We start from the raw sequence: 15,166 nt of genomic DNA, 5'->3' as shown, positions 1-15,166 counted from the left end.
CATTTCTTCCAGGCTCACATGATTTAGACAGAGTTTATTAAGACAGATTTTCTTCAACCAGATACCCTCCTTGTCACCAACCCTCACGGGTTTTCAAGCAAGGTAATATTTCCCCATGGCAAACCATGATTTCACAGAACATTAGAAATGGATGATACTGCTTGCATGACAGTCACCTCATTTACAACAATTACGCAATGTCAAGACAAGGACACACACACATACACTCTGGCATATGTACATCCACAAACACATATTTATATGTATATACAGACACATTCAATTTCTAATTACCAAATCTACTTTTGTCAGTCCAGATCTATAGTAGAAGATACTTACCTATGGTGCCATGCAGTGGGACTGATCATAGAACCTCTTAACTACAAAGCCACTCCTACACCTATAAGAGGTGCAGCAATATCAAAGGCAGGTTAATTAGGAAGTTAGTTTTTGTATGTGGCAGATGTTCAGGTGCAATAAACACTGTAAACAAACAGGAAACAACTTCTGTCTCATTCCAGGGAGAAAAACTAGAGGTAGTTGATAGCTTCTGCTATCTGGGTGACCAATTTAGTAGTGGGGTTGGGTGCGCTGAAAGTGTAGCTGCTAGAATAAGAATAGCCTGGGCAAAGTTCAGAGAGCTCTTACCTCTGCTGGCAACAAAGGGACTCTCACTCAGACAGCAAAAGGCAGACTGTATGACGCATGTGTACGAACAGCCATGCTACATGGCAGTGAAACATGGGCTGTGACTGCTGAGGACATGCGTAAGCTCGCAAGGAATGAAGCCAGTATGCTCCGCTGGATGTGTTATGTCAGTGTGCATACCCGTCAGAGTGTAAGTATCTTGAGAGAAAAGCTGAACATAAGAAGCATCAGTTGTGGTGTGCAAGAGAGGCAATTGCGCTGGTATGGACATGTGGTGAGAATGGACGAGGATAGCTGCGTGAAAAAGTGCCACACCCTAACACTTGAGGGAACCCGTGGAAGAGGTAGACCCAGGAAGACCTGGGCTGAGGTGGTGAGGCAAGACCTTTGAACATTGGGCCTCACCGAGGCGATGACTTCTGACCGAGACCTTTGGAAATGTGCTGTGCTTGAGAAGATCCGGCAAGCCAAGTGAGACCATAATCTGAGGCATCTGCTAGTGGTGTAGCCAGCCCACTCATGCATACCTTTCCTACATTGGACACTAAACTCCGCTTGCGAAGACTTGTTGAGGCAAGTGAAATCGAATTAGATTCGACGACTGGCACCCGTGCCAATGTCGTCTCCTTCATTGGACACGAAACTCAGCTTGCGAAGACTTATTGGGGCAAGCGAATAGCGAAATCGGGATAGCACCTGTGCCCAGCGTCGCTTTTCTGGCACTTGTGCTCGTGACATGTGTAAGGATTTTCGAACGAGACCGTTACCAGTGCCCCTGGACTGGCTCTTGTGCGGGTGGCACATAAAATACACCATTTTGAGCGTGGCCGTTGCCAGTACCGCCTGACTGGCCTTCGTAGGATTTTCGAGCGAGATCGTTACCAGTGCCCCTGGACTGGCTCTTGTGTGGGTGGCACATAAAATACACCATTTTGAGCGTGGCCGTTGCTAGTATCGCCTGACTGACTGGCCTTCGTAGGATTTTCGAGCGAGATCGTTGCCAGTGCCCCTGGACTGGCTCTTGATCGGGTGGCACATAAAATACACCATTTTGAGTGTGGCTGTTGCCAGTACCGCCTAACTGGCCTTCGTACGGGTGACACGTAAAAGCACCCACTACACTCTCTGAGTGGTTGGCGTTAGGAAGGACATCCAGCTGTAGAAACTCTGCCAAATCAGATTGGAGACTGGTGTTGCCATCCGGTTTCACCAGTCCTCAGTCAAATCGTCCAACCCATGCTAGCATGGAAAGCAGCCGTTAAACGATGATGATGATGATGATGATGATGTTGTGTGTGTGTATGTATTTATATATATTAATCAAAGTTCACAGTATTATAAATCAATTTCAGCTGATCTTACAAACTGATTTTACATTGGATATTAGATAACAGGGCAGTTAACTAAAACCATGTGCTCTTCAGAGATAGCAGGTATGGAATTAAATTTCTTCTTTCTAACTCATGGATTCATAGAAACTGTATATGTATATAAAAAATATCATTATTTATACAATGCGCAAGATCTGGAATATTTGCATATTTATTCTTAACATGTCTGGGCAGTCTCAGACACAAAATATACTGGTCGTTGTAGGACATATCATAGGGGAATAACTTCTCCCTTTTACAATGACAGCATGTACAACACACTCAGCTCATTGGTGCACAGGGGTTTTGACATATAATTATATTTCCCGATTGCTATATCTGTGTGATAAAAAACATAAACAAAATCTCATTTCATATATCTGGATTCTTTCTTTTAATTTATAAATCATCAGTTTTAAAAATAAATTTTTACACCAGTTTAAAAAGTTTTATTTAAATAATATTAACATTTCTCATACACACAGCTCCTTGACAAATTCTTTACTGGTGGGTTTAGTTGTGTTGGAAAAGTTTCAGTCCAAACCAGTTCAGAAATAAACATACAACAATAACTACCACAGATGCTGGGAAGAGGAGTAAATAGTAATATAGGCTTTCAACATTAAATTCTGGTTGTATCTGTTAATGAAAAGAAAAGAAAGAAAAATCCAGATAATTTCATAAAGAAATGTCATTAATATAATAATGTAATATAAGACAAATGTCAAAAAAAAGTAAAGTATCTTGAAACAGATACTAACATCCAAATTAAGAAAATTGCATACCCTTGTGAAAAATCCTATAGAAATACAAAGATTTCATACTTTCATCTCAACACAAACTTATGTTTGGACTGGCCATAAAACTAACCATTGATCTGTTCTAAGGTTATTGAATTATTTGTTAAATCAGTTAACCAACAAAATATTTCAGCTTTTAGAAGTAAAAAAAAACCCTTCAATTCTTTGTCTTGGTTGAAAGAGATTTGGCTTCTATTTTTAACAAGTCAGGCAACTGCAGGAGAAATATCTAGCCAAAGATAAACCTCTGTACTTGGTTGTTGACTTGGAGAAAGCCTTTGACAGGGTCCCCTGATCCCTTATCTGGTGGTCAATGCGGAAACTGGGGATAGACAAGTGGTTGGTAAGAGCTGTACAAACCCTGTACAGGGATGCTGTCAGTAAGGTGAGGGTTGGCAACAAGTATAATGAAGAATTCCAGGTAGAAGTAGGGGTTCACCAAGGATCAGTCCTCAGCCCCCTCTTATTCATTATAGTCCTCCAGGCAATAAAAAGCTACTCCTGGGAGCTTCTCTATGCTGATGACTTTGCTCTAATAGCTGAGTCATTGCCAGAACTAGAGACAAAGTTTAGGGTGTGGAAGCAAGGTCTAGAAGCGAAGGGCCTTAGGGTTAACCTAGCAAAAACCAGTCTTAGTAAGTAAGAAGGCTGTCAAATCAAAACACCCTTTCAGGCAGATGACCCTGCTTGATCTGTAGAAAAGGCATGGGTAGAAACTCCATACGATGTACCCAGTGTAAGCTATGGACACATAAAAGGTGCAGCAATATCAAAGGAAGGTTAACCAGGAAGCTAGTTTTTGTGTGTGGCAGATGCAGAAAATGTTCAGAAAACAGATTCCACCACATGCCAGGGGAAGAAACTAGAAGCAGTTAATAGCTTCCACTATCTAGGCGACCAAGTCTGTAGTGGAGGTGGTTGCTCTGAGAGTGTAGCGGCTAGAATAAGAATAGGCTGGGCAAAGTTCAGGGAACTCCTACTTTTGCTGGCAACTAAGAGCCTCTCGCTTAAGTTGAAAGGTAGACTGTATGATGCATGTGTGTGAACTGCCATGCTACACAGCAGTGAAACATGGGCCGTGACTGCTGAGGACATGCGTAGGCTTGAAAGAAATGAAGCTAGTAAGATCTGCTGGATGTGTAATGTCAGTGTGCATACACGACAGAGTGTAAGCACTCTGAGAGAAAAGTTGGGCATAAAAAGCATCAAATGTGGTGTGCAAGAGAGACGACTGCGCTTGTATGGTCATGTGTTACATATAGATGAGGACAGGTGTATGAGGAAGTGCCATTCCCTAACTGTGGAAGGAACCTGTGGAAGAGATAGGCCCAAGAAGACATGGGATGAAGTGGTGAAGCATGAACTTCAAACATTGGACCTCACAGAGGCAATGACAGGAGACCGAGACTTTTGGAGATAGGCTGTGATTGAGAAGACCCAGCAATTAAAGTGAGATCACAGCCATGCATGTCCGACCCAGTTAAGAGTACCCTCGATGTGTTGGGTGATATGATATGCTTGAGAAGACCTGTTGAGTCAAGTAGAACCAATATTGTAGCTGTGGCCAGTGCCCTCTGACTGGCTCCTATGCTGGTGGCACATAAAAAGCACCATCTGAACGTGGTTGATGCCAGGTCTGCCCGACTGGCTCCCGTGCCAGTGGCACATAAAAAGTACCATCTGAACGTGGACAATGCCAATACCCCTTGACTGGTCCCTGTGCCAGAGACATTTAAAAAGCACTATCTGAATATGATCAATGCCAGGCCCACCTGACTGGCTCCTGTGCTGGTGGCACGTAAAATGCATCCACTACACTCTCGGAGTGGTTGGCGTTAGGAAGGGCATCCAGCTGTAGAAACATTACCAGATCAGTTTGGAGCCTGGTGCAGCCACTGGCTCTCCAGACCTTAGTCAAACTGTCCAACCCATGGTAGCATGGAAAACGGACATTAAACGATGATGATGATGATGAATAAAGTGCTTGCTGAGGAGAAATATGATAGTCAAGAAAGATAGATAACAAAATTTGAAGTTAACTGGACCAGATGATACACAGCAGTACAGAAGTGCACTACCAATGTTCCCAAACAATGATGAAAGTTAGGTCTTCATGAAGTCCAAGTTATGGTCTGCACTGTCCAACATATCTCGAGTGATTTCCATGTGGAGTTGATTCTGCTGCTCACCCAGCACCTTGGGAATGAATTTTGCTGACACTTTCTGAATGTACAAATCCTGTTAAAATGGAATGCACTGATCTTGTGCTTGTTCCTACTTCATGAGCAATTTCCTAGTTTATTACACAACAGTCTTTCATGATTATTTGCGAAATCTCCCTGATTGGTTCCTCATTTCGGCTTGTGGATGGCCTGCCTGAGTGTGCCTTGCTCTTCACTGATGTGTAGCCATGTTTGAAGCAGTTGTACTTCTCCTTGATCTGAGTTTTGCCATGGCATCATTGCCAAAGCCTGCTGAATCTCCTGGATGATTTGAGCTTGAATATCACCAAGCTTTTGGTAAAACTTGATGCATTTGGTGAAAACAAAAATCTGATGAGCACACACTACATCTGTACTCTAGGCATAATAGCCAGGAATTGATATGACCCACTGGCATGAAAATTTTCATGCATGTGCTGGAAGAGTGGCATCCCCCCCACCATATCATTAGTTTTGGTGGGGAAAAATGAAGTTGGATACTTTTTGAATGCACCTTGTATGTATGCATGCATGTGTATATATATATTGTGGAGAGAGTCATTGACACCCCTGTGTGATTGGAAGAATAGACTCATCGAACTCTTATAAAGAGTAGCGTATTGGTTGCAACAAGGTAAGTCGTAGGAGTCGTTGAGAGTTTATATTTATTGGAGTATCATGTTTAGTGGAGTAATTTGAAGTGTAGTTAAAGTAAACATTAACCAGGGTTAATGTTTACCTTAACTCTTTGTCACCAAACCAAAAAATAAAAAACAAGTGCAATAGGTGTAAAAAAATGTGTATTAAATGAATATGAAAACAAAAAATTGCACCAACGAACTGGGGGTGGGGAGAGGACTTTAGGTAAATTCACAAGATCCGATTTTTCCCCCTCGTAACTTTGAGGGAAATGGATATCTTTTGATGAAATTTTATATAAATACTTTTCAAACAGCATAGATTATGATTATAAAGAAATTTGTGAGGAAAATTTTTCTGAGGGGGTGCAGAGAGGACTTTCAAAGAGAAAGAAATTCATAAATTACTTTTTTACTTGAATGTAATGGAAAAAAGTTTTAAAAAAATTTTTTTAGATTCATTTTGTAATAGAAAAAGGTTTTGAAAGAGATCCCAATACACTGCTAAGGAAACTTTCAAACGCTGGAGTCAGTGGAAAGCCACTTCAATGGATTAGGTATTTCCTAACAAACACGACCCAGTATGTTGTGGTTGATGGTATCAACTCAAGACCAAAAAAGGTCATCAGTGGAGTCCCGCAGGGTACTGTTCTGGGTCCACTTCTTTTTATTATCTATATCAATGACATTGCCGATTCTATTGAACATAGCACCATTAAAACATTTGCAGATGTCTCTAAGCTTCAGAAAGTCATTAAGGGAGCATATGATCGAATGATGTTTCAATTGGACCTATGCGCAGTAACCCAGTGGGCACAAAAAAATAATGTGCAGTTGAATGAAGAAAAATTTGAATTCATCCACTTTGGAAATGAGGGCACACTCAAACAGCCATATACACTACCATCGGGAGACCTACTTGAACCATCGGATAATATCAACCTTAACTGAAAAGTACACATCAACAAAAAAGTCAATGTTGCCCGCAGAATGTGCTCATCGATTCTCAGAACTTTTCAGTCTAGGGATCATGGAACCATCATCCTTCTCTTCTCCACATTCACTAGGCCACACCTTGAATACTGCTGCCCATTGTGGTCTTCCTACAAGAAACAAGACATAACAAGGATCAAAGAGCACCAAAGATCAATCACTAAAAAAATAAATGGCATGATGGGACTTGATTATTGGGCTTGACTTAAACAGCTGAAACTTTATTCTTGGCAATACCATGTGGAAAATATTTCGCTAATATTATCCAAATGATATCAGTATAATGTTTACAATTCACCCAAGACTAGGCCTCCGTGCAATGCACCCCCTATAAAGGTCGAGATAACATCGCATAAGAACACCGCCACAATTTCTTCACTGCAAATGGTCCTGCTCTTCCCAATGTTATCCATAAAGAAATTAAAGTAGAAAAAGATCCCACAACTTTCAAATGGTACCTGGACAAATTCCTCCAGGAAATACTGGATAGACCACCTACACCTGGATACGTCTCAACCAACAATAATTCTCTGCTTGAGTGGTCCGTGGTGTCCTGGAATAATTAACTAAAAGTCTTTTCGGATCTAGTTCAAAACGGGGGCACCAGTATTTTCTTAACGAAACACTTTGAAACTTGGGACACTGGTAGAATGTGTCATATAAAACATCTTTTTCTCTTAGTCTTAAGAAAAATTATTATATTGCAATTTATTTCATATTAAAGTTGTCGTATTTCTGTAATTTCAACCAATGACTGACGTCCATTCAGCCGAATACATTAAGTGCTGACTACGTAAACAAACGATTCTGGCGGTGATAAAATTATTATTTCCTTGTCAAAAAATGGCTGAAGCATATTGACAGTAGCTAATAAACCTTTCTATTATAGGCACAAGGCCTGGTTTTTGAGGGAAGGAGCAAGTCAATTAGGGTTAGGGAAAACGAACACACGTGTGTTGCCTCTCTGCAAAATGTCAGAAGTAATGGAGATTAAATACGCTTTACACCGCTTAAACTGCCAAAGGAGTAACTGTAAACAGCTGAATACTTGTCAGTGATTGGTTGAAATTATCGAAATAAGACAATTTTTTACATGAAATTAATTCGAATACAAACATTTTTTCTGTTCTATAACACAAAAATAGATAAGTATACGAAGTTTGAAAGTCTTTCGGTACCAAAAACACTACATAAAACATAAATGAAAACTGGTGCCCCCGTTTTGAACTAGATCCGTCTTTTCCGGGTGGTGCTATTGAGTTAATCATGGCCTGGGCCGATAATGGCCAAAACCAATCTAAGTCATGTATCATGGTTTGAGAAACAAATTCATAAATATAGTGTTGAATATGGTTTCACTAACAAAAAGAAATGTTATGGGCGATTTAGCTGTTGTTTTTAGCACATCTCCACCGTTGGGATCTTTTTTAAAACCTTTTTTCCATTACTCAAATGAAAAAAAGATTAATCTAAAAATTTTTTTTTTCAAACTTATTTCCATTACACTCAAGCAAAAGAATAATTTACGAATTTCTTTCTCGTCGAAAGTCCTCTCCCCACCCACCCCAGAAAAAAATTTCCCCACAAATTTCTTTATAATTGTAATCTATGCCGTTTGAAAGGTATTTTATATAAAATTTCATTAAAAGATCCATTTTCCTAAAAGTTATAAATGAGGGAAAAAAATCAGATCTTGTGAATTTTCCGAAAGTCCTCTCCCCATCCAAATTTTTGCTTTCGTATTCGTTTAAAACACATTTTTTACACCTATTATATATATATATTTTTTTTTGGTGACCAGGAGTTAAAGTAAACATTAACCCATTATTGTTAGCGTAAATGAGTGGAAGAGTCACCACAGACCGAAGCTAGGGTCATGAATAATGTTGACGTAGGAAGGGGGGCTAATAACTTAGACCAAAATATACTTTAGCGGTTTAAAATCTTCCATACTACTTTCAAGCCTTTCTTTTGTCACAACCAGAATTTCGTGTATGAAAAAGGTATGCAAGAACTATTTATGTGGCGAAGGTAAAAAATACGCACATCCGGTGGTTAGGGTTTTTGTTACGCCCAAAACGGGTGGTGTGCATATCCTTTACCTTCACCGTTTACGTTATTTGGAGGAGAAAAATCAAACAATAAGCTAAAAATATTTTGAGGTTCATAACATAAAGTCAATACAGCCTTTTTTTTTTTCTTATTTGAATTACATTTTGTGGTTTTAAGTCATGATATTGGGGGAAAAAAAAAAAATTAAAGGTGTCATTGAAAATTTTACATCCCAAAATTTAATTCATTTGTGACTTCGTGACTTCACTTCTACAAAATCTGAAACTTGAGCCATTTTAGAATCTGATACCTATTCAGGATAGTGAAAGTTTAATCTTCGGCACTCACTAAGGAACCATAATTAATTGAAAATGTTTCTCTGGATTCAATTAGATGTTATTTACCGACGATTAACACATAAGTTCGAAAATATAATTAGCAGTATGTAAATAGAACTTTGTTCAATTTTAGTTTAGAATTAAGTAACTGAGTTTTGCATGTACTTTATTAGTTATTTTGGGAGTAGTGAAAATTTCTAAAAAGAAAAATTATGTTTGCGTGTATACATTTTATATACAAGGTGGCATCAAAAAATTCCCGGACTAGTTATATTTAATAAAAAAATAACTTATTTACCTAAGTTTTAACATCATCTCTTTCGAAATAGTCACCTTGCGCAGCAATACACCGGTCCCAGCGTTCCTTCCACTTTTGGAATCCGGCCTGGAAGTCGTTTTCCGTGAACGAGTCGAGGACCTTCTACGATTCGCTCTGGATTTCGACAACGGTGTTAAAACGGCGACCTTTGAGCTGCATCTTCATCTTGGGGAAGAGACAGAAGTCCGCAGGTGCTAAATCTGACGAATAGGGCGGGTGCGGAGGCAACACCATGTTGTCTTCGGCGAGAAACTCACGAGTGAAGAGAGCTCGGTGACAGGGTGCATTGTCGTGAAGAATCCAATTCTTAGCGCTCCACAGATCCGGTCGATTTCGCCGAATGTCTTCCCTCAAGCGCTTCAAAACGTCGCAGTAGAACTTTTGACTGACGGTCTGGCCTTGAGGAACGAATTCTCGATGCAAAATACCGTGGATATCGAAAAAAAAAAAAACGATGAGCATGGTCTTGATTGAGTTGCAGCTCTGTCGTACTTTCTTCCGTCGTGGAGATGAAGGGCTCTTCCATTGTGACGGCTGCTGCTTCGTCTCAGGGTCGTACCCGTATACCCAACTCTCATCACCGGTGATGATCCTCGACATGAAGGATGGGTCATCAGCGTCACGCTGATAGAGATCTTGACAGACTTCGACGCGATATTCTTTCTACTCAATGGTCAGTAGGCGGGGCACAAACTTGGCAGAGATACGCCGCATGTTTAATTCAGAGGTGAGGATTGCCTGCACGGACCCATACGACAGACCAACAACATCAGCAATGTCGTTGATTGTCCTCCGACCATCCTCATGCACCAGCTGATGAATTTTCTCCACATTTCCGAGGGTGATGCTCATGGCAGGTCTTCCAGATCGCTCATCGTCTTCCAGAGACGTTCTTCCGCTTTTGAAGTGCCCGTGCCACTCGAAACATCGCGTACGACCCATTGCCTCGTCGCCGTAAGCTTGCCGAAGCTTGCTCAATGTCTCTGTAGCAGACTTCCCAAGTTTAACACAAAATTTCACGTTGATTCTTTGTTTCAACTTCCTGTCCATGACAATATCGTAGACTACAGAATACATGTGATCATAAAAACACAACTTTCGAAATAAACACAGCTACATCACTCGGCACACTGCATGAAGGTCATTGCTATTACTTAATGCGCACGCAACTAGCCTAGGAACTTTTTTTCCCCCTGAGTTATGGACTCTTAGACAACTTACATACACACATACATATATATAATTAAATTAATAATAATATTCGAATAATACACCAAGGGAATTTACTTGTCGGACACCCTAGAATATACCATCAACGTACTACTCAGTAACGTGTAATTTGGGCCAGCCCTTTAGGCGCTAAATACTCATACGGTTGGTTTTCTCTGTGCACTTGACTGAAATATTCTATCCGATATTTCGACCCTCACTAATCATAGGCTGGAACCACAGAGATTACCCAACCCTACCTGGTGCATACCTTTTCAAGTACTTGATTTTATCTATCTATAAAATATAGGTATGTTACTGTAAACAGGAAAAACGCACGAAGCTCTCATTCAGTCACTTTGTTACTTCTGCTAAATATTAATAATAATAATAATATATATATTCTTTTTTTTTTTCATTCTTTTACGTGTTTCAGTCATTTTGACTGCGGCCATGTTGGAGCACCGCATTTACTCGAACAAATCGACTCTAGGACTTATTCCTATCCTTTTCCTTTGCCGAACCGCTAGATCACAGGGACGTAAACTCACCAACATCGGTTGTCAAGCGATGGGGGGAGGCAAACACGGTACTACTAAAGCAGCGCGGACCCAAACGCGCAGTCGCGCGTCCGCGCTAGCTAGTCGTGAGTGGTCGATCCTAACCCTAACCACGTATTCATTTGCACACGTGGGTTAGGGTTAGGGATAGGGTTAGGATCGACCACTCAAAACTAGCTAGCGCGGACGCGCGACTGCGCGTTTGGGTCCGCGCTGCTTTAGTAGTACCGGCAAACACATTGACACAAATACACACACACACACACATATATATATATATATATATACGACAGGCTTCTTTCGGTTTCCATCTACCAAATCCACTCGCAAAGTTTTGGTCGGCCCGAGGCTATAATAGAAGATACTTGCCCAAGGTACCACGCAGTGGGACTGAACAGGGAACCATGTGGTTGGGAAGCAAGCTTCTTACCACAGTCACTATATATATATATATATATAAATAGAGGATATATGTAACCTATATTCTTAGGTGTATCACTTCCTTTGAGAAGTTGTAAGCTAAAATATGATTTTAGCTTATTTTTTTCATAATATATATATAGATAAAGAGAGAGAGCGAGAGATGTAAAACAATTTATAAAACCGGAAAATTAACGATCAAACTTTTGGAGATCTATTCTACATTTTTTCCTTACTAACCATAAAGAAATAATAGTAAGACTTATAAAATATAAAGCACTACAGATTTTAGTTAAGCAATTAGAGAAGTGATATATAGATATGTGTGTGTATGAGGTTATATTTCTGGAAATATAACAAAATATATTTGAACACGATTTCACAAACAGGAATCTTGCAAAACAAATTCATATACATACACACACATATATATATGTATGTATATATATATATACATACACACACACACATATATATATATATATATGAATGTATGTATGCGTAATGCCTAAAATATTTGTATCTTACCATGTTTAACTGATTTATATCATCAATATGTTCACTAGCAGCAATACAGTGTAATAATAAATACATATCTACATGTGGAAAGAATATTTTGTTTTAAAGAAATAGTTTGCCGCTCACAATAAACCGACGATGCTCCATCTTGTGGTCTTCATTTTCTTTTGCCTTTCACTTTAATTAGCAACTGGGAACAATGACTTTTGTTTTTAATATTACAGATCAAGTAATCCTGTCGATTTGCTTTTAGACATTTTAAATTATAGCTTTGAAAAATATAGTTTACAGAGTTAGTGCTTATAAAACGGTTATTATTAGTCCATATCACCGGAAATGTAGGTTGAAGTTTGTTTCGTTTCAATGAAGAGCTGACGAATGGCGACCTAAAACACGTGTCGAGATTCTGGGGTGAATTACCGACATATTATTATATTTTGTTCGTTTTTATATTATTTTATTGCTTAATCAAATATATATTTTTGTTAACATAATAAGAATTTCTAAACTTTCAAGAGAACGTGAAATAATTGTTTTGGAACTGGATCTCGAAGCACATATAAAGCTACAGATAATAAGTATGTAAATATTGGATTGAAAAACTTTTTAAGAAAAAGTCGAACACAATATTCACATGCTATTTATCTAGAGCTTTATATTTTTGTATTTATAAAATGGTTTTAGAAATTTAACGTTGAAAATATTATATGTATTTAGATATTTTGATCACACAAATATACATAAACAAAGAAAAATGTAATTATTTCGAATTATATTTCTTTTAATGTAAATTATAGTTTTTTATACACTTACCGATCATTTGTTTATTCCTGTTTTTATAAAATTTTTTACGTTATTTATTTTTCAAAGTTTAGTATAAGTGACACTTCATTCCCCCGTAAAAAAAAAATATAGAAAATATTAAAGGATTTTCTGGCTCTAAAGCTGAATATAAGAAAAACGTTGTGTGCATTCACTATATTTTAAAAATAGAATCGCTTATTTTAAATTCATATGCCAGAAAAATTACCATAACAGCTTATTCGGTGTGTGTTTATATATATGAGAGAGAGGAAGCCGATTCAGTGGCTCATTTATTTGGACAAGAGACTGCACCTGAAAACACAAAGAAAGCGGGGTGCGTATTGGGCACTGTCCGCCTCGCAAACAAAGAATGCACACATAAATATGTGTGTGCGATCGGGGCAAAATAACTTTTAAACAGTTGCAAGCAAAAATGTGTTCAGCTTTATTATAACAGCTATTGTATGTGTTGTGAATATGTATGGATATTATATATATAGTGCGTGGGAGTCAATGTCGACAGAAGATGCTTGAGCATTAACTTATACCTTGGGAACAAATCAGTGTTTCTGTAACTATTTATAGTATACGAAAGCGTTGGCCAACGTGATGCATTTCTTGTTAAGCTTTTATCAGAAAAACGATTTCTGTTCAAATGAACAGCGTCGCGATATACTTGGTTAAAAAAGGGATAAACATTAATGTGCAATTCTTTTCTTCCTGTATATAGATATAGATATGCTTTTTTTCTTCTTCTCATTATAATTATTCAGCTGAAATTACCGAAGTGACTCAAAGACCGAGAGTTTTGTATATGGTACTTACGAAACTTTGACAAGTGCTATGCACAAAAACTCAGTCCTTGGGTTATTTTTGTAATGTTGTGCCGATTAAAATTATTAAAAAGAGTATATATATATATATATATATATATATATATATATATACTCTTTTACTTGTTTCAGTCATTTGACTGTGGCCATGCTGGAGCACCGCCTTTAGTCGAGCAAATCGACCCCAGGACTTATTCTTTGGAAGCCTAGTACTTATTCTATCGGTCTCTTGCCGAACCGCTAATTACTGGGACGTAAACACACAACCATCAGTTGTCAAGCGATGTTGAGGGGACAGACACACAAACACACACACATATACATACATATACATATATACGACAGGCTTCTTTCAGTTTCCGTCTACCAAATCCACTCACAAGGCTTTGGTCGGCCCGAGGCTATAGTGGAAGACACTTGCCCAAGGTGCCACGCAGTGGGACTGAACCCGGAACCATGTGGTTGGTAAGCAAGCCACTTACCACACAGCCACTCCTAATTATGTATATACCCATATAGAATTCTATTTTTCATGTTTGTTCTACCAAATGCACACATTATGTACAATTAACCTTTATATATTATATATATATATATTTAATATTTATATCATCATCATCGTCATCGTTTAACATCCGCTTTCCATGCTAGCATGAGTTGGACGATTTGACTGAGGACTGGCGAACGAGAAGGCTGCACCAGGCTCCAATCTGATCTGGCAGAGTTTCTACAGCTGGATGCTCTTCTTAACGCCAACCACTCTGAGAGTGTAGTGGGTGCTTTTATGTGCCACCGACACGAGGGCCAGTCCAGCGGTACTAGCAACGGCTACGCTCAAAATGTTGTTTTTTACGTGCCACTGGCACCAGTGCCAGTAAGGCGACGCTGGTAACAATCACGCTCAAATGGTGCTATTTACGTGCCACTGGCACAGAAGCCAGACAGCTGCTCTGGTAATGATCACGCTCTGACGGTGCTGTTAAACCAGGTAATGGATTAAATCTACCACCCAAGAACTCAGAACACAAAGAACTGGAATAAATACTAAAATTTGAACAATTCTGCCAAACTACCACCCTGGACAAGTATTTCGTTTTGATGACCCCCAAAAGATATTTGTAATTTCTGTTGAGTTTACTACTACAATAGGAAGAATTGCCATTTCTTTGGACAAATAGTGGAAGTGTTATTTATTACAAATGATAAATTTAATTATCTGTAAATAATTGTTCAGATTCATCATTAGATAAGAAAAGCATAATGCCACAAATTCATTTTTATGCAATAAGTACCAATGTTTTCTTTATTTCTACTTTTTGCACAATTCTACAGCAATTCAACATGGTTTGTAGTTGCATATGTACATGCATCATTAAGATTGACAGTAGGTGTTAAAAGCCAAATAGATTGATGTATGATGGCCAGACGTCACTTACAACTGTTGTTTCTGGCAAAACAGTTT

The 15,166-nt window shown here is 38.8% G+C and overlaps 1 protein-coding gene and 1 long non-coding RNA gene across 3 annotated transcripts in view; one reads left to right on the top strand and one right to left on the bottom strand.

The window, feature by feature from the left end:
- Positions 1-2,385: 2,385 nt before the first annotated feature.
- LOC106872199 (uncharacterized) lies at positions 2,386-12,289 on the bottom strand. The gene is made up of 2 exons (XR_001409746.3): positions 12,077-12,289; positions 2,386-2,657 (listed from the first exon to the last, which is right to left on the bottom strand). It is a non-coding gene; the product is annotated as an uncharacterized LOC106872199 (long non-coding RNA).
- LOC106872192 (pseudouridylate synthase RPUSD1) overlaps positions 8,564-15,166 on the top strand; it is a 42,164-nt gene continuing 35,561 nt past the window's right edge. The window contains exon 1 of one of the 2 annotated variants that reach the window (XM_089347186.1): positions 8,564-8,653. The gene's annotated coding sequence lies outside the window, so the exon portion shown is untranslated. Of the gene's footprint in view, positions 8,654-12,340; positions 12,479-15,166 lie in introns of those variants that run through there. The other variant, XM_014919094.3, reaches the window with a different exon arrangement.

The sequence above is a fragment of the Octopus bimaculoides genome, chromosome 2 (genome assembly GCF_046866305.1).
Source record: "Octopus bimaculoides isolate indiv1 chromosome 2, ASM4686630v1, whole genome shotgun sequence".
Lineage (NCBI taxonomy): Eukaryota > Metazoa > Mollusca > Cephalopoda > Octopoda > Octopodidae > Octopus > Octopus bimaculoides.
The sequence above is the reverse complement of the archived record's forward strand: the minus strand, read 5'-3'. Positions and strand labels throughout refer to the sequence as shown.